The 26,607-nt window shown below is 44.3% G+C and overlaps 1 protein-coding gene across 3 annotated transcripts in view; it reads left to right on the top strand.

The window, feature by feature from the left end:
* RLIM (ring finger protein, LIM domain interacting) overlaps window positions 1–26,607 on the top strand; it is a 339,543-nt gene that overhangs the window by 16,969 nt on the left and 295,967 nt on the right. The window contains exon 2 of one of the 3 annotated variants that reach the window (XM_069612572.1): window positions 7,991–8,093. The exons of the other annotated variants lie outside the window; for them this stretch is intronic. The gene's annotated coding sequence lies outside the window, so the exon portion shown is untranslated. The remainder of the gene's footprint in view (window positions 1–7,990; window positions 8,094–26,607) is intronic. 3 annotated transcript variants of the gene reach the window in all.

Genomic DNA, 26,607 nt, shown 5'->3' with positions numbered 1-26,607 from the left:
CTCTTCCACTGACTGCAGTTTCTGCAGCAGAGTCTGAAGAACTGGCTAGAGTTGTGGAAGAGGGTGTGGGGGGGGGGGGCCCTCTTTCGTACAGCCTTCTTGGGTGAACCCCCGCTGCTCCTCTTGTCAAGTTTACCTGAGCTGACCTTGGAGCACTGCTTTCTCCTCCTCCTCCTGTGAGAATCTCAGGAAGAGGTGGAATCATTGGAAGAAGCGTCCCATCACCACCTTCTTGCTTTCGGGGGCGCAAACTTTCCACTACCACGAGCGTACGTACCTGTAACCAATAAGCTTAAATCGACCTGGAGTTACTTGGGGAAATTACTCTGTAGGAGGCTTCAAGCAAAAAATCACTGCTGGAGGAGTCCCCTTTTGTTGCTGTATTGGACCACCCACTAGCTGTGCTCTGTTTACTCAATGTACCCTGAGACCTGACATGTCTTTCAGTCCCCCCACTATAACTGACCCAAGTACATTAAATGCACAATACTCCACTGTCCTTGAGCTCAGAGGTGGTAGCCCTCTTTTCCGACGCAGTGAGGAGGAAGACACCCCCTGGCAGGATAATTCTATCGGATGGGCATGGTAAGTAGGAGTATTGAAGATGAATACATGAGTGGGAAAGGACTGTATTGTTGAGTAATGGGTGTAAGGACTGCGATGTGGGGTAATGCATGCACAAACGGAAATATGTGATGAGCCCCTCCCAAGATTGCCTTGTGAAGTTGACTGTGTATTCCAGCATATGATCACTTCTTGTGTTTTAATATATTTTGCTTGGCGGGAGTAGCTTTGGACCTCTGCCGACATTTTGTTTGATTTCTTTCTTTTTAATCGTTGTAACACTTGACAAAAGAATAAATGTAAACACTATCTTACATACTTCAAAAAGCATTTTTACTGTGCCCTTGGTGTTAAGGTGCCAGCTCTTTTCCGATGAGCTGTCTTTCCAACCGAGATTACATTTGACTGATTCTTTGTGTAAGTTGGGGGCACTGTTTAATGCCTTGATTGCTGTCTAGCAGCAATGTCCTTATGATTTTGTCTATCCTTGGTTTCTTTGCACAATCAGGGCTTGCAGAATATACTAGCCCACTCACATTGGCGCAGAGCTTTTAGGAAAGGCGGGTACTGTTTTCAGAGTGCAAACTATGCACTCCCCACTAGCCATTGTCCAGGGATATTAGATTGGCAGTTAAGAAATTGTGTGCTGTGAAGATGGCGAGTGAGTTTAAAAAAAAAAAAATATATATTTTATGGCTGGCTATTCGATTGCAACTTGAATTTGTGCTCCAGGACGTTTGCATTGTACTCTAACTTTCTGGCGAGTATGTAACTTTCTGGCGAGTGTGTGTAATTTTGAAACTAGTATTTGTAACACCAAAGAGAGGGAATACATTGTATTCTACACATGCTAGTTATAGTCAGTCTGTCCCTGTAAACTGAATCTACTGGCCCTCAGTGGTGCAAACTTTCTAGATAGCGGTGGTGCACCGTCTATTGAAGGAAAGACTGTCCCTATTTCTCTCTAGCACTCGTGAAAGAAAGCGGAGCACTGCTTAGCGAATTTCTGGACAGCAACTACCAAATTGTTAAAAAATGATACAGGTATGGTTTTAACAATCTTTAACAAGAGTAACATTGTGGTTGAGTACTTCACACGCTATCTACTTTTAGGAACCCCGCGTATACGAATTGGGACAATTGCCAGACAAATTGGTTGCAGAGTCCATGGCTTTATGAATTTTTGGAAGAGCATAGAAAGCAGGTGTCCTCTGGTCCTCTGGTTGCGTTGGAAGCTTACAGCTATGCATCGTGCTCCTTGTAAGCTGTGACGCTATACTATGCACAAGACCTACGGTAATGTTAAGCGAATAGCATGAAATGTAGGTGGTGGATGTTTGATGTTTTGATGATTTTCCTCAATTGTATTGACTTTGGGTCATGTAATGCCACCACCTAGAGACCGTGTTGTGAAATGAGAACACTTTGTGTCTGTTAGCATCTGCAGAGAAGATGCACCTAATAAGCAGGGGGGATAGAGGATTCCCCAAGTCCTGAGGAAGGCAGTGAATTTGTCCTGTACTGCTGAAACCGGTCCACATATTTTTGGGATATTGTGTAATTAACCTACCAAGAAGTAGAATAAATGGGGTTGGAAAAAAGACAAATTTAATAGATTGAATACATAGATACAAGGCTGTGTCTACAGGGCCCACCCGATTTTTAAATAGGAATTTAGGAGTGTACTGCTTTCTTTCACGAGTGCTAGAGAGAAATGGGGACAGTATTTCTCCTTGGATGGGCAGCAACCACCGTCCTCTAGGAACATTTGGAACCACTGAGGGACCGTTCCTTTACAGGGATAGACGGTGACTAGCCTAACTAGCACATGTAGAATTCAAAATAGTCTCTTTGGTTTGGTGGTCGAGAATTGAGATGACAAATGGGCCCTTTTTTATATTACTGAAGCCTTTATTTGCCATTTACTGCAAGCCAATTTTGTTTTCGGTAAATGGCAAATAAGTTCCACTGTTCATGGCTCTCCTTTGGGTGGCAGCTTGCATCAAATATGAAGCCTGCTCGCTGTAAACTAACCAATTTTACAGAAAGCACAGGTAAACATTGTCACCCGCCCCCATGGGGTGAGTGCATTTCTCAGTTAAAGTATGTAAGCTCCAGAACTTGCCATGCAGGTCTTGAATGCCAAGATTCCTTACCACCCAATAGTCCCACACCGTTAACGGACATCATTGAGCAGGCATATAGAACTGATGAACTGAAGAGGCGGGAGTTCTTCACTCAGCCGGAGTCCTCGCGCTCTCCTGCCTTTTTACGTTTTTTAATTCCTGAAAAAGAAATCGCAAAGAGAATAGAGCCAAAAAAAGCCAACAAGAATAACCTTTCGACAAACTCCAAAAATATGCAAGCTTAGCATAATACTCCAACTGCTGAATAGACTATTTGTTGCCCTAGATCATGTTATGTTTCGACGCAAGTCCTAGTTTTTTCCTCCTTGTAGTTTATCCTCCATTTGCCTTTTAGAGCACTTAAGGCAGTTTGAGTTTCATCGGTGTCTGCAAACAGGAGTACCTCCTTAGTTTTCTTTTACTTTCTAGAACCAGGAGCAGATTTGCATTCAGCAGGCTTAAGAACTCCAATAGCCTTTGGCGAGCGGTAATGCTTTCTTAGCAAGTGCGAAATGTGTATGCAGAGAAATGCCATTCATGCCGTGAGGTGAGGGACGACTTATCCCTTTTTTAGTAGCTTGCATCCTTAAAGCTACTGTAAACGGGTGTACATTTGGATGTGGGGGATTTGCCCCCACACTTGTTGCTGTGTGTGGGTGGCCAAAATAGGTGCTTGTAGATATGGTTTAAAGTGAGGATACAAATTTCAACTTGCCAGCTACTAACGAGGCTTAAAAAGCCACATGGCCCTCAACCCCCAATATTGTCCACGTAACTTTTTTTTTTTTCTCTACACATAAATACAGACTGAAATTAGAAATGCAGGTCTCTTGCTCGGCTTCTCCAGTTACCAGTCATGCCTTGCAAGTCCATGTCTGTGAAATGAAATGCAACAGAGTATGAAAACAAATTTCCTTTTGAAATGGTTAAATTGCTTCAGCATTGTTGCTCAGATCAACAATGTTCTGAGCAGCCATTTGTTTTTAATGTAAAATGTAATGGCTGTTTGTGCAGGAACCCAGCTCTGTGAGCATCCAATTAAAGCTGAACCAAGACTGGACCCTGATGACCTAAGCAACTACTGCCACGTTGCCCACCTTACCGGTGAGATTCGTGACAGAGCAGTAGCCACTCCCCTTTTCCAACCGCCTCTTTCGCTCATACCATGTCTTCAGACCCAGATGCGGCATCGAACTGCCAGGATCAATGTCATTCTTGCCTCCTGGTTCTGCTTACCTCTCAGCAGCATTCAACACAGACCACCAGATACCCACTTATCGTCCTCGGCTGATTCAAATCATACAATGCTTCTCGCACAAGTTTGTACAAATGGATTCCTCCAGATCAGATCACCATCTCTACCCATCACCTGTTAAGTCCTTCAAATATTCCTTTTCCCTGTGATCTTCAATTTTTACTTGGAACCGCTCAAAACCCTCCTCGCTCAACACATCCTCCAATGCGCAGCTCTAACAGAAGATGCCCTCCATCGAAGATTACCACGGGCTCGAGGCATGCCTCACATTGGTATAGCCATGGATTCCCAGTGCTTACCTGAAGCTCAAACCCCCTCCAAGACTGACCAATATTGACCCGGACATCCAGAGCTAGCTCTCGACTATAACCCTAGTCCTTGCACCCCAGCTGGTCTCCTGTGCGAATTCCCTTGTGCTCAACCTAGACCCACCTCTCCTTCAAACAACATCCATCAAGAGAGGCACCATCGGCATGGTATCAACTTTCTCTCCTGCAGGAATGTCAAGCCCTTCAACTTCTGTCCACGCCTTGGTCCTCTCCCGTCTGGATAATGACAATGCCCTTTTGAAGGAATTCCGGCAATTTCCTTGTCACTCTTGAGATGTCCTGCATGTTCACTCTTGAGATGTCCTGCATGTTGCAGCATGTCTCATCAAAGGACTCGTCAAAATAAACATCACAGCGCCCCTCTGCAAATACACTGCGGCCCTTTGCAACTACACTGCCTTAAAGTGTAAGTCCGTATATCTGTCCCCAAGTTACCTCACTGAGACTCTCTGCATCCCTAGAGGCCTACAATCCACCAGAAGTAAGGGCATGTGTACACTTTAACTCCACTGGTGCAGGAAGGAAAGAATCGGAACAGAAGATCAGCCTTCTCCAAACGCCCCAAGAGATCTCCTCCTCACTCTTGATTGCTTGTAGATCCCTGGCTACTAAACTGCCTGCCTTCCCCTGTTGGCTCTCTGCTTCCTTGTTTCTCTTCTTCCCTCACCATGTTCCTCCCCACCCCACCCCCCGCTTTAAATGAAAGCACCCTGTTGCTTCCTGAAGCTAGGGCCACTCAAAGACCCTAAAGCAATACCTTTTTTTTCATTTGGATAAATATAGATAAAATTGTTGAAAATATTAAAATAGTTGAAAACCTGAGCCTTAAGTTAGCACTCAACAATTGTAAGTGTAAATTTTGAGACCTCTTTCAAAAAGCAAAGATGAAACTGAAATACCAGGATCTGTCGGTGCATTTGTCCCAGCATAAAAGGAATAAGATAATCGTTGTGTGGGTGGACCTCCGATCTCCTTGCCCAAAATAATAGGCCTCCCCCGCCCCATAAAAAGTGAGTGCACTTTTATCCGTTACGCAAGTTTATTGTATACAAATGACAGGGAAGGGCTAGGTGGCTGCCCAAGAGATTTGTCGGGGTATCTGTACAATACAACAAGGGAGCAGATGCATTTTGCGTACTTACCTTAATATGTAGATCAGTGTAAGGAACTGACTGGATAGCCCCAGAGAATCCCTGTGTCCATCGTTTTACCTGACGAGGGCGAACATACCGTCCTTGATTTTTGTAGCCCCTGGATCGATCATACATGCTTGATTACCTACATTTGCACCATCTGGGGTGCCTCTTCTGGATCGGCAGTAAGAGACAGGACTGGACACATTGGAGATCTCTGTGGGCTGTCGTAATCCAGATACATGGTAGTACTTGGGAGCGGGAAAGGATTTCCTCCAAAAACACTTGCTCTAGTGTAATGGGGCACTGTTCCTTGGGATAGTGTTATTTTTCCTGTACTGGAGCCTGCGCTGGTACGGTTGGCTGACACGTATAGGTCTGACCAGCCCCAGGTAGGTAGTGGAATTCCTCCTCTTCCCCCTCGGAAATCCCATTTGCCTTTTTAATCGGGAGCATTCCAGTCATCCAACCGTGCGCCATAATCAATTTCTACCTGTCCCAATTTTCTGCTGTCCCTCAGTGGCACTAGTATCTTGGCTCCTTCCAACTAATTTTTGCTAGGTTATTTTTGTATTTTTCTGAATTAGTTTTGCTTCGGCTAACTGTCTTACTGTGCCTACTCTCGTTTTCCTTGTCTTGTACAAAAATGCCTGTGTGCGTGAATTTCCATCTCGCGCTTAGCCTGCATTCCCACCGCTTTATCTAAATCATTTTGAACTTTAAAAAAAATGTCTTTTGTACATGTGGTAGGAAATAGCTACGTTATTGTCCCAAATTTCTTTAATCAACTGGATACATGCGGCAGCATAGTCATCTAACTTCATTTTAGCCAGAATCCAATTTATATCTGGTGTATCGGGCTGCATAACCTGCAGGGCTCCCCATATGTGACCTATAATTATTAAAAGGTGACCCATCAAGAGTGTACATATCTAACTGAACTCCTGGTTACCCTGATTGCTTACAAAGTTTGTTTGACTTCCACCCCTCCCCCCTACCGCTCCATCGGAGCTGTGAACACGATTCATGTCCCCAATGGCCAACATAACAATGGCAGTCTGTTTCTCCATGCACAAATCCATGTCCCTGCCCCTGAAATGAGCGAGCAGTGTTTTTTCAAGTTATTCCGGTCAATGTACAACCACGAACATAACGTGCCTTTCCCCGTCCCTTCTGGAGCAATGGGAACTAGGTTACTTTTGCTTTTACTGGGGTTCTCTCCGTCTTGGCCTTCACTATGGCCATGCGAGCACTGTTGCATGGCCGACTCCATTGTGTCGTTTCTGTAGCTGCCTCTGCTGAGCGTGAGTTGGGGCTGCTGCATCCTGGTCTCCCTGCCCAATGTCTGATTCACATTTGTTCTCCTAGTTCTCCACTTTCTCTCACATTCTCTGGTCTTTCTGTGGGCATATAAGAGTTCACGGCACTACCGTAGTATGCCGGCTCTTGTTCAAGTCCTGTACCCAAAGCAACACTTTCCTCAAGATCCACGTGGACGACCTTAATGACTAACTTATCAAACCTAACAGCACCTGTCCATTCCTTCACTCCCCTTCATCTTCTAGCTGCCTATTCCCTTCTTCCTGCTCTACTCTGCTGCCGCAGCAGCACTCCGCTAGTCTAAATGCTTTCTCCAAATTTCTCCGCTCTTGATTTTCCACTGCCATTCACAACCTATCCAAGATTGTAGCGGTAGGAGGAACTGTTCCTCCTTGTCACCCATTCTCAGCCCTTCACCTAACCTTTGGTTTCACTCTCATTCTCGCTCTTTCACTTTTAACCTCTCTGCCAATTTAACAGTTGGGGGGGGTCATTCTGCTTTCGACCCAGTTCTCAATCTCTGTGGTTCGAACTACTGAAAGTTACCCTTTGACTTTCCTTGGCAGAAGCCATAGCTGAAAAAGGCATTGCTAGTGTCGATCTCGTAACCACTGGTGTGGCTGCTGGAGAAAATGGAGCACGGGGGCTTGAAATAGTTTGGCATATCCGTCTGCAGGTGCTAAAGCATGCACCCTTATGGGGGCGGTGTGGAAGCAATCTCCTTCCTCTGCTTTCTTAACACTGTGGTCCTTTCCACCCTTCTCATACATCCTCCATAATTCTAAAATATTTAAACTTTCTCTAATTTTGATCCCTTATGCCTGGTCGCCAAGAAGGTATACTGTTTTCCACATCACCAGATCATAGATCCCTTCTTCAGGCCAAGAATTGAGCATTTGCCCACTGCTCCAGATTTGAACTGGGAAATTTTACTCCACATTTTTTTAACGTTGGGTGTAAAATATTTTAGGGAGTATTTTAAAAGCGAGTATGTTACAAAATTACTGATTTATAGTTATAACATTTCTTTGCACCTAGTTATTCGTGCAGAGTCAAAGATATGTTTACCTACTGGAATCCGGCAGTAACAATAGTAGTTTCCTGTGGCGCAACTATTCCAAGGCATAAAATGAGCAGTATTGCATTGCAGTTCACGATGCAACAATGATTAATTGCTTTTCTTTCTTTCTTTTTTTAAAAATCCTGTCGCACTAACTGCAACATGATTTCAGAGAGGATAATTTTGTTATTTTGGTCCCCAAGCTCCAGGACAGCACACAGAAAAGCAGAGTCCCGGGCTACTGACGATCCGAAACGCTGACTGATGGAAACTGGAGATGTGGGAGCCTGTATGTGCTCCTTTCTTGTAAGCAAAACTAGCCTTAAGTAAATATTGAGGGGCTGCTTACAGGATGGGACTAAATTAATTGGCCCTTCTCTTAACTTTTTTTTCCTCACCGTTCTGTTCCTTGTATTTTTCTTTTATTAAACCTTGCTCGTTTGTCACCCTTTCTTGCTTTTCTAACCTCTGTTTGCTTCTCTCTCCTTATCCCTGCCTATTGCCCTTTAAGTTCTTCTTTCTGTTCCTGTTTCACTGTTTATCATATCTTTTATCTTCTATTTTGCCCCTCTACATCTCTTCTGTTCCCACCTTTCCTGGGCTCTGCATGCTGCTCAGTGCCATGTCCTTGGAAGTGATAGGCTCTCATGTGTGCATGTAAAATGCTATTGTATGCGAAAGGTTGTCTGTGCAAGCTGTGGTGCATGTAAAAACTGAGTGCACATTTGAGGCTTTGAACATGTGTGAGTATGCATTGCTTAGGGCATGTGATTCTGCAATGATTGTGCATACCAAGTCAGTTAATAAACCAAAATCCCATTAACCCTGCTATTGCCTGTTAGTCGGGACCAAACATGCAGAGCATATGATCTTCCTTTAATGTATGTTGATCCTTTCTAGGGGAACTCGATGGGCAATCATCATGTAAACCTTTGATCTTCACTGAGGACAGGTTTACGATTTGCATGGTGCTGTGCGACAAAACGCATGTAGGCTCCCCTAAATTGCATAGGTATTGACATCACAGGAATTGATAATGACATCACAGGTAGTATTTGAAACTCCACGGCATCATGGTAAGATATAGTGCAAGAAGTTGATATAATTAAGCCAAGAGGCAAATGACTGCAATAAATCAGTTTCACAGTCCTTTTTTAATTTTTTGTACCCATTTTTTTAATGGGTGCATTGCCTCTAGTGAGGCATTTTTGTGTAGTGTACACATGTCAACTGCAGGGATGTGGGGACTTTTCCCAGGATCAAATATTTTGCAATTTGTATAGCGCGCCTAACACGGGGGCCTCTGGGTGCTATTCTTACATGAGACAAATGTTGAGTAGTTATTTTCTTGGTTGCATAGCACAAAAGGTTCCCAGCCAATTGTTTACATGGTGATTTCATTGTTTACAAAGTTACATATGAGTATAGTGTAAGTGACTCCAATCAAGCAATCCCACTAAGTCAGTGCCTTGTCTGGGATGCCCAAGGGAAGCCCTTATTTATATATTTTTATGGCACGTTATAATCTGGATGATGAACCCTTGTATAACACCCCTCTCTTAGAATCCCCCTGAGCCAAGAAGTAGATTTGGTTTGCAAATTTAAAAGGTTTATTTGAAAAATTAAACAATATATATATATATCACACTTCTATAAATAAATTGATAATGGATAGCACACTTGTGAATATGAGCAGTAATCAGCAATAGGTAATCCTACAGTTCTTGGTTACTTATGAATAGGAAAAGAAAAATAAGGTGGTAGAGAATGCCTTTATGGCTTCAAGGACAAGGCAATGATGAATGAAATGCAGTACAGAAAATAACTGGATATGGCTTCAACAAAAGACAATGTAATCACTTTTCCTTGACAATTCAGTCCCCCCCCTCCCCCCCTTATGCAATATAAGGAGATGGAAAGGAGAGCGCACAGTTCTCAGGAATGCAATCAAATACAATACGAAATTCAGTCCCCCCCCACTAGCAAGCTTAGAGAAAAACAGGTATGATTTTAAATCGCAGGTCCAAAATGCTTTGAATGTGGTGGCAATGAAGTGAAATGATGCTAAAATGGATTTTAATTCCCTGTAGAGGTTCAGGGTGAGTAATAGCTCGTTGGTATTAGTTCAGGCCCACTTTAGCAATGCTCTGAGTAATTAGCAGGTTAAAAACGAATTTCAAGGATGGAAACTAAGGCAAATATTTTCACACGTGGCTGGAATGATTGCAAATGTCAAATCGCGGCAAATTAGTTGCGCGCGTCGAGCGTAATTACGGAGGCACTATAAGGAGTAGGAAGTCTAGGTTCGTTGGAAAGCTTAGATTTTAAGCTTTAAAATGACAGTTAAATTTCGTTCCTAGGACAAACTGTTCCAGAGATGCGGACGATTGTGTGAAAATAGTTTTTTCGGATTTGAAATTTAAAAGTTCAAAATGGCAGGTGGCAATTTTCAGCTTTAAAAAAGGACAGAATGACACACACGATTCCCATGAGGTAGTTCTAAATAGGTTAAAATAGTTTAGATTATTTTAAACTAAGGGATTGGGTTTTGCACAGTTCTGGCGGTACTCACACTATATTTTGGACAGGAATGCAACTTTGTCACGGATCTGGTCAGGTTTGGACTGCGGTTCCCTCGCCACGGACGATCTCTGCGCACAGCACTTCACAGCGATCTGGTCTGGGTCTGCTAGCGGCACTGCACAGCGATCTGGTCTCTGGGTCTCCGGTTCTGTTATCGGTTCTGGATACAGCGTCTCTGGTTCTGGCAAAAGTTCTTGGCACTGCTTTCTTGGTCTCTGGAGATTGATGGATTGAAGTCTGGAGTCTCCCGGCAAAGCGCTCCGCAGAAAGTGAAAAGTCAATCTCTCTCTACCTGGGTTTCAATGCTCCTTTTTATGTGTTTTGAAAATGGGTGTGTGCCTGGGCCTAGCTAAGCCTGCCCCTCTCACTTGTCATTGGCCATCTTTCCTCTCTCCCTTGATTGGGGGAAATAATTGGAGCGTCAGAGTGATGCTGTAGGTTTTATGGTCAGAGTAGCCTCCCCTTGTCAAATTGCACACAAATCTATTTCTGACCCAAATACATATTTCCTAGATACACAATTTGTTGAAATTACATGTACATATTACAGATTCCTTATGGTCCATGCTTGTCCGACTCTGATCTTCCTGGGGGCTTGCATTAACAAATGGCAACTTATTTTGTTTTTAGTGGGTTTTGCAACATTGGTTTTTCATCAAAAATAACACAAATGTACACCCTCCTTCTACACACATTCCAGCTATTTACTAGGTTTCTAGCATAAACCCGGTGTCTCTAATATCAATAAATAGCGGGGTTTTGCCTCAGAACATGGTACAAAGTTGAATCAAGTCTTGAATTGTGGGTACATTTCTTAGATTGAGGTTGTCCAAATTGCACATTTTTGTAAGCTTAATACAATCTTTTAGAAGCAGTTAACTTAAACATATATTTGCTGCAATATGATTCCACAAAAGTGTCTGAGCCCGCCCCCCAGAAGCTTGGGTGGGTCAGGGATCACATGTCTCCCCTCCCAGGCAGCTCTGTTTACAGTCCACACTCAAAATTAGCATATCCTATTCAAAGCAAAGTCTCTAATGTGTGGGCTGGGGTCAGCAAACCAGGGGGGCCACCCTGCATTTGGTTAGCAGGTCCATGTGATCTCCGGGGCTGTTGCTGGTAAGGGCTGGTGTGAATGCTTCCCATGGACAGAGGCCCTTTGATGTGTTTTAATTGAACCAGCCTGCCTCCTGGGAACAAACCTTTGAAGTCCCAGTTAGCTCAGGATCCTCTGGCATTCCTGAGGTACGGTTCTACTGTCAGAGTTTAGACAGCTAGCGCCGGTTTGTGGACAAAGCTGGTACTGCACCCATTTTTGGGATCTGTCTTGAATTAATGCATTTCAATAGAGTGGTCTTTTGCTTGATAGTATAGGACCCATGCTAAACATTGTTTTGATGACATCCTTACAGTAGAGTGGTGATGTGGAACCCCCCACAAGAAGGTTGTATCTTTAGAGTGGTCTTGTGCCCATGATTTTAGCAACTTTTTGACATCAATAAAAACGGATTTTGAACAGAACCACCTTTCTTTGCACTGGTGGGTGGCAGATTAGGTGACCATTTTGGTGTGCGCAAACTGCGCGGTTCTCCTGGATTCTGGCGTGAATGTGGGCGGCGACAGCTCATCCCCACATCTACCCAGTCTTATAATTCAACATGGGTCAAAACCCTTGACAAGAGGTAAGGTTACTTCAGAACAATAAGGTTATATACATACAAATGGGTGATTTGAGATCTAGACTTACTGGCTAGGAGGTTAAGTAAAGAGGTGAGTTTGCAGTTGTTTTTGGAAGGTCCAGAAAGTGTCTTCAGCCCTCAGTCTAGCTGGTACGGCGTTCCAGTTTTTGGCGGCTATTGTAGGGAAGCAACTACCTCCTGCTTTCTGTAGTTGGAATCTATGTGTAGCTAGTAAGTGCATGTTAGTTGATAGTGTGGTCCTACTTTGAGCTTTGGACACTTTGACAGATAAAGTGCTGACTCATGGCGACATTTGTGTAGGGATAAGAATTTTGAATATATGTTCTTGAATCGGTAGCCAATGGGTATTCGGTTTTGTTGTAGAAATCTGGGTGGTTTTAGAAATGTTGAGTGCCGCTCTGAGGGCGGCGTTTTGCAGTATCTGGAGTTTTTTGATGTTTTGGATCTTGCATAGAGGGCATTGCAGTAATCAATCTTGTCAGGAGGGCTGTGGCCAGGGGAGGGGGTGCAGCTATTGGGTGACAAAAATGGTCTGCATGCGTTGATGAGCTTGCAGGTGTAGGCTACTGCTAACTCAGTTGCGTTTACTTGCTTTTATAGTATGAATGAGGAGTCCAGGTAAAAACCCATGTTTTTTTACTTTTATAAGGTTACCTACTGTCTGTTGAGGCATTGTTCAGTTTAGTCAGACAGACTTGTGACCCCATGAGGAGCAGTTCCATCTGTTCGCCGTTCAGGCACCGACCATGGTGCACCATCCAGGCTTGGATGGTTAGATAGTATTGAGAGTAGCAGTGTCAATGACCTGGTCACCTGTGATGGGGATGAGGATTTGGGTGTCCGCATAGTTAGTGTAAGTGGCATCCAAATCGAGACAGTCGAAAAGAGGTTTGGTGAAAATGTTGTAAAACGTTGGAGTTATGCAGAAGCCTTGGGGTACTCAACATGTGACCGGTGTTGGTTATGCTTCTGCACTCGGGGAGAAGACTCATTGTTCGGTCTGTCAGGAAAGATCGTATCCATTGAATAGCTTTGGGGGAGAAGTGAGACGCAGAAGCCAAGTGTTTGCATACGATTTTGTGGTCGACGACATCAAATACAACAGAGGTCTAGGAGTAATAGGGCTAATTTGCCTTTGACATTATCCATTAAGTCCAGAAGGGCTGTTTCCGTCCCATGTCTTGGGCGGAAACCATACTGTAGTAGGCCAAGGAGGTTATTAACTTTCAAATAGTTTGTTTTTGAATAAGAATGGCACTGTTGTGATGGGGCGATAGTTAGTTGGCGTGTTTGTTAATTTGTGAAACCAGGATTGGAGACCAATCTGCAACCTAGACATAACCGCATATCGTCTCAGCGCTAGTTAAAAATGGGTATTCGTTTTTCAAGAATACTGTGTTACAGTGATGACTTGAAAATTACAATTCCTAAACAAACCTGACAATGTAAAGCCATGAAGGAAAGTTGACTGTGTCGTATCTTTCCTTTTCCATTTTCTTTAATGGAAAACAAAGTTCCAGGATGCAAATAAATGTATTGAAAATGCACATTCAATTCTTTGAGTACAACTAATGGTACTGCATGATTCTTGCGACACAATGCTGTTGCATATTCTGTGAACGAAATGTGAAGAGAACGCATTTCAGAAGAAATGGTTATACTATTGGGCTATCCCTAATGAGTATTCAATTTTAATGCTCCCCCGATAGTTTGGAGGGTGTTCCGTTTGCAATGCCTTAGTGGGTGCATTTCCCCCAGGATCTGGAGTGGGATGGAGCCGCCCTCCAACGGCTCTGCTACCAGACCCAGCCTTGTGGGTTTGCTAAGATGGACTGCTGCGACGTGATCGCTGCATACTGCATTATATTTTCTTAAAAGTGAGCCTTTGCCAGCTGATATGCACTTTACCGTCTACCAGTCTGCCCTGTATACATTTTGAATCCGCTTCCTCGCATGCTCGTATGAGCATTTTGCTACGAAATCGGCTGCCTGCCCCCAAAATGGCTGCCTCCCGCGTTGCCTGGGAACCGATCCACATATCCAGGAAGCAGATCCGCCGGTAGGCGGACGCCGGCCAGTTAGTATCGAAGGGCCGTGGAGATGAGGCCCTGTTCTGCGCCTGTTGGCGCATTGAAGCGCAGCGTGGCCAACCCACTATGCCCAACCCAATTGTCCCTACCAATCCTTCAAAATGAGGCTCTGCTAACGATACTCCAATACACGGAACAATTTGCTTTTCCACTTTGCCGTATGCTGTATGATACATGTATCCTGCAACTCTATGCATAACCGTGTGACTTTCCTGTAAGTACAAATTCCCACCTGCATTAGAAACGCTCTCATACCATAATAATCTGATGTATGGCTGCAGTGCCTTATATTAATGCCATTGTCCCTGCAAGCCAACTGCATCTGTACTAAGTACACAGCCTGCGGTTGATAAATACTCCCTTCTCTGTGGTATATATGCATTACTGGGATTGTCAAATTTAGGTGCCCCTTCGCTGTGGTATGTATGCATTTTAGCCATTACTGGGATTGTCATATTTAGGTCACCTTCGCTGTGGTATGTATGCATTTTAGCCATTACTGGGATTGTCATATTTAGGTCACCTTCGCTGTGATGTGTATGCATTTTAGCCATTACTGGGATTGTCATATTTAGGTGCCCCTTCGCTGTGGTATGTATGCATTTTAACCATTACTGGGATTGTCAAATTTAGGTGCCCCTTCGCTGATGTAACAATACCTATGTCTAGCTCCTATAACAAGCATTTACGCAGCACCTTCCTGTATAATGCAGTAGTGACCACATAATAGTCTAACATGCGCACCACCAAGACTCACCTTATATATACACTCTGTTCCCTACTTTGGGCTACTGTAATCACCATAACAATGACCCACACTAACTCTACACCCTGCAATCTGCAGGAGAGAAATATGTGATTTAGAGCTAGGCTGCCACGACTTTATGATCTCAAAAACAAAGGACCTAGACCATCGGTCTTCACACCCATTCTAACCGCCACTAACCCTAACCCATCTGCCACAGTGGTGAAAGACCTCCAAAAACGCATAATTACACTCTTCACAACCAGAAGAGATCCAGGCACCCTAAACTAAGACCTATTCAAGAAAGAAATACAACTCCCACCCTATCAGGAGCACTCATCAATGTGAGGTCCCTCATAGCACATAACACGGAAATTGCTGACATACTTACTATGGATAAACTTGACTTTTTGGCTGTCTCCGAGACCTGGCTCCACAATGCTGCAGGTCCCGCACTTATGATTGCCATACCAGACAACTACAATATACTCAGTCGATCGGCTTAACTCTAGAGGCGGCGTCCTGACTATCATTGCTAAAACTAAGTTAGCATTAAGACTCACCCCACCTCCAGCAATTACATTTTGTGAACTACTATCAGCTAAACTACCCATCTCCAATATTAGTACACTAACTATTCTCCTGGTGTACAGACCACCTGGCCTTCTAGGTAACTTTGAGAAAGACCATTCCAGCCTCCTCACTAACATCAAAGATTCCACCCAGCTCCTATTATTAGGTGACTTTAACCTGGGATTTAATGATGTTGAGGACAAACGGGACCAATCTATCCAATCAATTTTAGTTGAACATGGCCTTACCCAAAAAGTCTTAGCTCCCACGCACATAAAAGGATAGCCAACCTGAACTGTGCCACTACCATCTCTAATATTGCACCACAAACCTGGACCGACCACCAACTTATGTTTCTCATCCATCATAGAACCTCTAAAAGTATACTCGTGAAATAGCACCACCCCTGCTAACCAGAAGTAAAAAAGAAATTACTGCTGAAAAACTACTCCGCCCTCCACCCCTCTACCAGCTCTCGCTGCTAGCGCTAACAACTCTGACCCAAATACGCTAGTTGATACATTTAACAATACTATGCCCAAAGCCTTGGGTACTATTGCCCCTATCAAACTACGTAAAAAGTAAACAAAAATCACACCTCGATTCTTGGTGCACCCCCATCTCAAAGAACTATGAATCCAAAAACGTAAACTCCAAGGAATCTGGAGGCACTCACCTTCAGCTGAGAATAAAACTCTACTTGCTAACCTTGCGAACAAATACAAGAAAAAAATGATCCAAACCAAAAAAAACACATTCAATGAGAGAATCAGTAAAGCTAACTCTAATTCTAAAGAACTCTTCTCCATCCTCTGGGAAATGGAAAACCCAATTGCTCCCACGGATAGTGTCCCCAAGGACAAACAATGGTGCACTTGCCTCCAAAATGCATTAGCAAATAAAATAGTAACACTACAGTCCAAAATTGCAAAGAAGAAGGCTTCCTTGAGCTCCGCAGGAACCCATACCGCCCCTCTGACAGATACACCAAGTATAGACGCACTAAGAAGCTGTAAACCATTTAGGTTAACCAACATATCCATACTGGAAATTGAAAAGGTTATATCATCTCTGAAACCATCGAACTGCCATGGCGACAGTTGCCCGGCACAAGTTATTAAGGACGCAGCTAGAGATTTAGCACCCTTCATCTCTAAGCTAATTAATGCCTCCTTTAAATAAAATACTGTGCCCACTAACCTTAAAGAAGCCTGGGTACTGCCTCTCCTCAAAAAACAGACCCTTGACCCAGCTATCCCAACTAATTATAGGCCCATTACTACGGTCCGGTTCCTACTCAAAATCATAGAGTAGCCTACCTCCAGATCCAAAACTACCTGGAGACGAACCAACTACTAGGATCACGCCAATCTGGATTCATACCACAACACGGTACTGAAACAGCCTTAATTGACCTCAAGACACAAATCAAGTTGAAGGATAAAGGTAAAACAGCTATGCTCCTTTGCCTTGACTTATCGGTGGCCTTCAAACTGGTGGACCATGCAATGTTATGCAAGCATCTAGCGTCTGCCGCCTATTTCTCAAGTGAAGCTATATCCTGGGTACAAGCCTTCCTTGCCAACCGTACAATGAGTGTTCTCCCCCTTAGCTTCAGCGGACCCAACACAAATCACCTGTGGTGTCCCACAAGGTTCATGTGTCAACTACCATGTACAACATCTTCACTAAGCCACTCTTTGACAAACTTGACAGACTGGGGGTAACCTATATTAATTACGCGGACGACACGCAGATCCTCATACCACTATCTGGCAACTTTGTCGAAGACGCAGCTCTAGTAAATAAGATTTACATCCTCATTCAGGCATGCATGGCCTCCCACGGCCTCTGCCTGAATGACGACAAAACAGATACCGATCCTGGGTTCCGACTCTAACCTCAAAAAACTTAGCCCAAGCTACACGGCCTTTAATATAGATGGTAATGTAATCAAGTTGGTAACCGAGGTAAAAACGCTAAGTTTCTACCTTGATTCCACACTCTCTTAAAGTCAACTCCTTGGCTTCATCTACATCCTACACCTGCAAATTAATCGGGGCCTGTAGACCCTACCTCTCCAAAGCTATCACACAAGCCAACACTTTAATAATGTCTAAATTGGATTACTGCAACGCCGTATATGCAGGTGCCAGCAAAACTGTCATAAACAAAATGCAAATACTGCAGAACAATGCTCTTAGAGCAGCTTTGGATATACCCCGTAGAGAGCATATATCTAATATCAGGAAAGACCACCACTGGTTAAAAATTAGTGACATAATTCTCCTCAAGACACCATCTCTCACAGGACTGAACAATACTGCGCCACCATATATCTCGGCTAGACTGACCAGAAAATCCTCCAGTCACCACACCAGAGCTTCTAACCATCTCTTGCTAGAAATTCCCTATTCTAGATTCAGATGTAACGTGAAAAGTTGGCTCTGGATTTAGATGTAACGTGCAAAGTTGGCTCTGGACCAATGACACCCCTCAAACTGTTCACCCGCATTAGATCCTGGATTTCTGCATGTAAATATCCTGATTTTCCTGAACTGTAGACTATCTCTCCTCCTCCTTTGTGATGTACCTACATCTCATACATTTGTACTGTAAATACTGTAATAACATGTAATTAATCCACTGTATGTAACCAAGCTTACGTATTCTTATTACTGCTGTGCCCGGCGACCCCAGGGTTTGGAGCGCATTATCCAATAATAACCTAAACCAAACCCCAATGAATTTTCCAGGCCAGCAGCGTTTGTAACGTGTCCAACTAAGCCACCTGCTCATCATGGCTCTAGCGTTGAGGCAACAGTCTTTATGCCTTGTATTGTTGCCCATGTGTCACATGTATTGTGTGGGCCCGAATGGAAATAACACATTTGCTACTTGTATGTGTGATTGCTAATCAACATAAAATTTAGCTATTGTGACTACTCTTTTTTAAAACTAACTTATGCTGTGTGGTCCAAATGGATCCATGGAGATGTGTGACAGCAGGTTGACAAGCCTATGCGTATCCGTGTTTAAATCTCTTAATGGGAATATGTTTCAAAACAAAAAAAAATTGTGAGTAGTTTGCCAATTTTTTGGGAGTCAAAGTGGCCGATTACATCCCCCCTTATCTGTAGGAGTGAATTTACCCATTCTTGTTATTTCCAAAACTTTAACTTGTACCCTGGAAGCACCTGGCGCAAGAGTGATCAAATGGAGAGCGTAATAACTATAGCAATCTTACTCCAAAAACCTAAACGCAGAAGCGCCAAACCGACAGCAGAACATTTCAAACAAAATAACCCCTTTTGGCTTTCCCACAGCCACTCACCTCGGTCACTTATCACCTCACTAGCTATTCACCTTCAATTATACTTCCCACTCTTACACAAAAGAAAGCATTTTTAAAAAAAATACCATGCTCGCCCAAATCCTCTTTCAACTACAATGTGTCTTTTTCCAACTATGGAAAGATGCGCTTCACTACTTCGACTATCCAAGAAAAGAAAATGACTAGGTACACATCACTCTGATGGGGTGAGTGCTTCAGCTGCCTAGACAAGCAAAGTGAAGGGTGCCTGGGCGCAGTCAGAAATCTACCGGAGGACTTACTATTAAAGATGCCATCTCACCACCCTATGCAAAATATAAAAAAGGACTTTCAAAACGGAACAATTCATCCACTGCTTCTGAAATACTCACCATTTCAGTCTACCCGATAGTATCGGACTCCATACATACATTTACCCTGCCAGAAAAACCCAGATCAAAGAACGCCCCCAAATCCCCTCTTTTTCTTTCTGTCACTATTTACCCGCCAACGTACACTCAAGTAAAATGTTCTCTGAAGTGGTGCTCCTTCAACCCTACACAGCTGGACAGCGACACCACGCCTTTGGGGAGCAGATGTGCATTTAACCAATATGGTAGCTGTAAATGTCTCCTTTTTAATGTGCATGAAAGACTGCCACTGCAGCCGATTTGTGTGGACAGGAATCTCCCAGTGTCCCGGAACGCCTAGAGATGGTGTTTGGGGGGGCACCAAATGTGGGGGTGGACCTCAGATCACCTTGTTCAAAATGGGCCCACCCATTTAGCAAGTGCACGTTTGTCCGTAAAACAAGTTTATTGTATACAAAAAGCTGCGAGGGGCTACATGACGCAGTAGAGAAACTAACCCGATTCTCCCAGAACCACCCAGTCCACATATTCTATACATTTAAAACACTCCCACTAATTTATTATGCAGTCCTCTCCCCATTCTGCTGAACAAATCCAACTCGTTCCCCCACCAGTTCTGCAATCTACCCGTTGTTCCATGGTGCAAGACCTAGGACCATACCTGGAGAACCAACCCTGAATACCTGTCGAGTACCATTGTGATATGAGTCAGTCATCATGGCAGCTGCTGTGTAGGTATCTGGGCAGAACCGCCTCATAAGAGCATCTGACGGGTACAAAAGAAAATGAGCGAAAAGACAAATTGGCATGAGAATCTTCACATTTATGCTCATTCAAGAAGGCACCCACGAGAAGAGTCCCACCAAGGGTAGTTCGTAACTCCTGCTCCCTTCTCCACGCCCCCTTTGGATATGTAATGCAGAAATTGTCTGTTGGTCCTATTTATCCGAATTATTGGGAGGCACAAAAGTGCAGCACATGCTCCGAATCTTTTTGTTCTCCCACCCACCCGCCATAGTTTTTGTGAGGTTGAGGGTGAACCTGTTTTGTAGAGCCATGAGCTTCAGGGTCTGCAGTTGCACTGAAAGTTGATTTGGGAGGATTTACAAACAATAAAAGCTTATAGCAGGTGGTGACCTGAAGGCACTTCAAATTTGCGATGGATTGAAGACCAGGTGCCAAAACAGCGGTAAAAAACATAATTCGACCGAACAATTGTTACTGCTCAGGAATGTTCATCAGAGCTTCTATAGATGCTGGAGAAATCTAGTTGGCTTTTTAGTTCTATTCCGGTCCCCCACATTCGGGCAAAGTCAATGGGGTCCATGTCTGATGACCTGATGGATGCAAGAGGCATAGATATGACTTTAGGTGTTGGGTGGGCAAGGAGGGACCAATAAGGACTGGCACGTGCAGCGAGACTGTACACCCCTCGCCAGGCTGCAGGTAATTTTCGATGTGACTAAAACACATTGGAGTGCTGCTGTACCTCCAGGCAGATCAGCAATGCAAAGCGTGCAGCTGGAGTTCCCATTTGTGCCTACAAGCACTGCCATCGCCCTTAAAACAGAGAAACATGAGAGTAACTCGATCTTAACAGGTTTCGCTGGCTCCTTGAGCCATGTCAAACATTTGAGATTTCTTCCAAACATTTCCCAAATTCTTGTTGGTCTGTGCCAACCCTTCTTCCGATAATCCCCCTATTCCTCCAGCTCTGCAACACTTCACCCCTTGCTCCCGTAGATTTTTATTTACTATATACCCTTCCAGATTCAACTAGACTCTATAGGCCTGATTCACAGAACATTTTATTAAGGGATTGCACCATTGTAAAAGAGTTCTGTGAATTGGGCCCTATACTTAGTGCTTACATTTTTCTGGTCTTACCGATCATGGCTTGACCACTTCCCGTCAATGGGTAGGACAGAAGCTGTGACTGACTGCACTTGAAACTGCCCTTGGACCCTGCACAAGGCTAGGTGCACCAGGCACAGTGCTTCTGTTGACTCTCCCGTTAGAAAATAACAGTTGAGTGACACCAAAAGCAATCGGGGATAAGAGGGCAAATGTAGCAAGACCCTACAGATCGCTCTCCTCATATGCTTGTTCCAGACATTCTCTGCTGCAAAGCTATGTGCATCCACCATTTAATCCAAATGTATATTCTAATTTTTCATGAGGTTGGAATAGATACTACTTTGTGGCCTAAATAACACTTTATCAAACCCTTCAACACTACACAAGTAAGAAATATTAATATTTACATTCTTGTCGCTCCTAAACAGAATAAGGAAAGCAAGATGAACTTGCATATAAATATATATTATACCAGGCCCTGGCTTTTATTAGTTTTCTCAGCTGGAGCAAACTGCGTATATTAGGGAATACTTTTGAACCTTGTCTTGCTCCTGCGCTGGTGGAGGGGCGCCAGTATCCCTTCGCACATCGCAATATGAATCCACTCTTGATGCCTGTCACGTTCACAGCAGTTCAGTTGTGAAAATCGTGGCATGCGGCTCAGGGAAATGCTTCTTGTTCCAGGGTCGATCCAAGTGTTGGACAAAAACCAGGTCCCAGTGGACCAAGTGCGACTGATGTGGATCTTGGGATTCTTTGTTATCCATCGCCTGTTGAAAACACAACCTGTGAAAATGTAAGTTTGACACTTGGTTAAAGCCCTTTGGTATTGTCCTTGCCTAGAATCTCTGGTTTGTGATCATCAGATACTGTGCGTGCATGCAAAGGGGTGTTTGTAATCTGTGCCCCGTCACTATTAAATGAGGGCTGAGATGGTGCTCCTTCCCAAGTTGATTTCTTGGACAAAACCGGGCTAGTTGTAAGCAGTACAGCCAACTCTTCCTTAATATTGCTACTTTCAACAATTGAGCTGTAAGCATTCCATTTACAGGCTCCACGATCCAGTTGGTCTTTGTGTGGTACACTGAACACACGTTTGCTTAATTCCCAAAAGCAAAGTAGTTTCTGAAAAGGAATTAAGTGTGCCCCATTGTCGCACTTCAGGACCCTGCAATTCCCCACTGTGGAAATACCTCCCTCACCAAAATTGTTGCTGCAGACCTGGCATCAGTGTGCACACAGGGACCAGCCTCCAGCCATCTTTGCATCTTATCCACAATCTATATGGAGTTCATGGAAGGGCAAAGGTCGAGGCAGAACTACTCTTACACACTCCATGGTATTTCCTGGTTTGAATTCCCTAAACACTATACAGTTCCCTACAAATGTACTCGCCTGCTCTTGAAGGTCTGGTATAAACCAGTCCTCATGGAGATTTGTTGCTAAGATGTGTATGACGGGTAGTGTAGTTGCTCTAGAGCCAGAAGAAGTAGCTCTACAGGCATCAATACATTTCCCATAAGCACTTGTCGCCACAGCAAATCAGTGGGTGAGAGGGCACATCCTACTGCAGTATACGGGGCTGGGACACTGTTTCCATTTTCTGGGGATCTGTGAATGGCAAATATGTGGATTATTTTGCTGTTCAGTCTGCAGCATTGTTTTCAAGTGCTATTGAGTCAGTACGGTTGGTATGTGCAGTGCACTTACTATTCCCACCTCTGACCATATTACCTCTTTGAGTAGTCTGGATAGCAATGCAGCGTGCTGGACAGGGATCCCGCCAGTTCTCAACCCTAATCGGCGCCATCTTGACAATCCTGAATGTACCGTGGAGGCCTAGTCAGAATAGTGACTGCCTTCCCTTTACTCATTTTCAGTTCCGCCGAGTAATGTAATGTGAAGGCAGCTGTTTGTTCATCCTGACCTGGTATTCTCCATCCAAAAGGCCCACAACGGCTGCTCCCATATACCTCTCACAAGTTACCAGATAAGAACCGGTAACGAGTACCTCACCTTCCTCTAAGGCATCCTCATTAACATTTGTCCTCTTCTCCCTCATATGTTGCACAGTCATGGACTATGTCCTCGCGTCCCACTGGTTCAGCCACGAATGTCGTGAGATTGACTAGGTGACACCGCACTGGATGTATGGCAGAAATAAATTCATACCCTGAGACTCTTCTTGTTGTCGAGGTTGATTTGGACTTTTCCAAGATTGCAAAAATGACATGCTCCATATACATTTCACTGGGCAACCCATGGAAATGGTTGAAGAGTTTTGTATCACAAAAGCCTCTGCCGCTAGAGCTTGTTCACACAGGAATGGGCCTTGCAAAACTGGGTTTTGGAGTCTGCTGTAATAAGCCAAAGGTTTGTGACTCCATTATGTTTTCTGTGTCGGGACCGCTGTCAATACCTGCCCATCACAATGTGAAAATAAAGTTTTGGTAATCTGGGGTCGCCAAGACAGCGCATGGCTGATCGCAGCCTTAAGCTCCCGAAAGTCACAATCTCATCTGACCATTCAGTCGGACCCTTCACCTTCTGTGCGCCCTTAGTTCTTGTAGTAAGTGCCTCCTGTAACTAGGGTAGCCAACGATCCATGATCTACAATAGTTAAGTCCCATGAACTGCTGCATTTGTTCACGGTTACTGGTTGTGGAGTATTCTGAACTGTGGTGGCTCTCGGGCATTACCTTTCTTCCTGCGGGCGATATCACTTGCCTCAAATTTACTAACTCTGTCTGGCAGTACTGCAATATTGTTCATTTTTTACCCTTTCTCTGCAAACAGGGTGAGAAGAATTATTGAATCTCATCGACACTGCTCTTCTGATATGCTACAGACTAGCAAATCGTCCATGCACTGGATTACTGTACTGGACACACAAATTCCCGAAATCCATTGTAACCACTGTGTTGAAGATACTCTGGGATTCACAGTAACCCCGGGGCAACCTTTTGTGCTTTAATTTCTGACCACAATACTTAAATGCAGTGAGGTACTGCGAATCTGGGTGTAAGGGGACAGATTCATTTTTCAAATCTATCTCCTTAAGTGGGTCGGCCCAATTGGGATGTTATAGAGGTTAACAGGATTTAGCACCTCTGCAAACTCTGCCTCAACAATACTATCCATGGGGTGCAAATCCTGAACCATCCTCCAACTGGACCCCTTCGCTTTCTTTACATGATAGATGGCTGTGTTGCATGGAGACACGGAAGGTTGGATTATGCCTTCCTTAAATGCCATAATGGTCTCTCAAATACCTTTGTCTGCCACTCTAGACATGGGGTATTGCCACACATGTCAATAGTGCACCAGGTTTCAATTTTGTGATGCTCCAGCATGCTTTAACATCCCCAGATCAAGGGAATTGTTGGTCCACAAATGGTCTGGCACCTTCTCCAAATCTTCCTTCTAATATGTAGTCCCAGCGATTTGAACATGGTCCTTGGTACTTCCCTTTGTTTTATCACTATACGGCAGGGCACCCCAATCTCAAAAAAGCATCTTGCCTGTCTCCGACGTCCTTGAACAATTTTTCGTCTTGCATGTCTCTTGGTTATGAGGTCAGATCGATGCACAAAACTGTATGCCACACTCCGCCTTCCTCATCGGTGCCTGAGTGCACCACCCTGTCCATTTTAGTGACCACTGCTTCCAGAAAGATTGACAATGGTGCCTGGCATGAACTACTGTGACTAAGTAGGCAGAACAGAAATTCTATTGGTATCTCCCATGTCCGATCTCTGATCCCTGGGACCCAACCTAACACCTAAAGAAACAAAACTGAATGTGCAGGCAACCCCCTTATTGCGCGGTCACCGTAACATGCATACAGAGTGCTGCTTCTCAATGATGCAGACCTTGGGTTGAACTTACTATACCTTCCTCTGTAAAAGCGATAATCATGTTCAGCTCTGCCCAAGAGATTTGCCGGGATATCTGTACAATACAGGAAGGGAGCAGATACATTTTGTGTTCCTACCTTAATATGTTGATCCTCTGTGTAAGGAACTGACAGGATAGCCCCAGTGAGTCCCTGTATCCATAGTTTAGCCAAGGGAAACTTACATTCCTTGATACAAGATTTGCTAGCCCCTGTATCGATCATAAATACGTGTTTGATCACCTACTTTTACACTTATCTGAGGTTCCTTTTCTGAAAATGCAAGAACAGACGGACTGTGCACATTAGAGATCTGTGGGCTGTCCTAATCCAGATGGTAGAACCTGGGCGCAGGAAGGCAGTTCTTCCAAAAACACTTGCTCCAGTGTAATAAGTGGGCGTTCCTTGGGGGTAGAGTATTCTTTTTTCCATGCATGTACCGGTATCTGCGCTTGCATGATTTGCCGAAATGTATAGGTCTGTGCAATCCGAGGCGCGGGTTCTGTTCAATCTGTACCTGTGGTGGCTGCACAGAGCCTGGAGCATATGGCATGGTCAGGGCATCTACATTCAAATACTGTGCCCTACTCTTGACAGTCCTGTGACGCATGTCCCATTCCCCAACACTGTATCCCGTAAATCCTCCGTTGTACTGGGGCCTCATTCCTCTGAACTTGTCAAATGCTCCACCTCCTTGTAGAAATTCTCCTATTCCACCTCAGCAAACCCTCACTTGCCTTTGATCGGGAGCAAACTGGTCCATCCAACCCTGTGCCATATTTGGTTCAATTTGTCCCTGCTGTCCCTCCATGGAGGTAGTTATCACTGCACCTTTTTGCTGAACGAGCTTTGCTTCTGCTTTCTGTGCCTGTTCGGTTCTTTCCTTTTCTGGTCTTTTACAAAAAGGCACAATGTGTGCCTACATTACCAGCCAACCCTCCATTCGCACCACTTTAACTAAACCCACCACTTTTTCTAAATCATTTCGAACTTTTTTGGGAAGCCCCTTTAACCTGGTAGAAAATAGCCACATTTTTGTCACAATCTTCTCCTGTCTCTACTCTCCACGTTTCTTGAATATGTGCATAACTTCATCCTTTTAGCCAGATTCAAATTTATATCTGGCGTGTCGGGATACATAACCCACAGGACTCTCCATTCATGTGCCCTATAATTAATAAAGGATCCATCATGGGTGTTCGTATTCTAACTGAACTCCCGGTTACACGGATTGTTTTAAGTTCGTTTGACCGTCCGCCAGCCCCCAATTCCCCCTCCCCCCCCCCCCCGCACAATCAGAGCTGTGAACAAGCTTTTCATCTCTCTTATGGCCAACATAAGTCTGTTTCTCCAATGCATAAATCCAAGCCCCGCCCCTGCAGTGAGCGAAGGCCTGCCTTCATCAAATTATTCTGGTCCATGTGCGACCACAGGACGTATTACACCTTTCCCCATACCTTCTGGAGCAACAAACTGGGTTACTTTCGCTTTTACCTGGCTCTCCCTGTCTTTCCCATCTCATTATGACCATATGAACTCCACAGTGGTCCGCCAATGGTGTAGCGGGAGGAGGAGCTGTTGCACCTGGGTCTCCCTGCTCTATATCAGATTCCCTTTTCTTCTCCTCGTTTTCACCTTCTATCCCATCCACTGACCTTTCTATGGGCACAGAAGCATACTCTGCACTACCGCA

This window comes from Ambystoma mexicanum, chromosome 5p (assembly GCF_040938575.1).
Source record: "Ambystoma mexicanum isolate Mex_15411 chromosome 5p, UKY_AmexF1_1, whole genome shotgun sequence".
Classification (NCBI taxonomy): domain Eukaryota; kingdom Metazoa; phylum Chordata; class Amphibia; order Caudata; family Ambystomatidae; genus Ambystoma; species Ambystoma mexicanum.
Note: the sequence above shows the minus strand (reverse complement) of the source record. Positions and strands in the feature narration are given on the sequence as shown.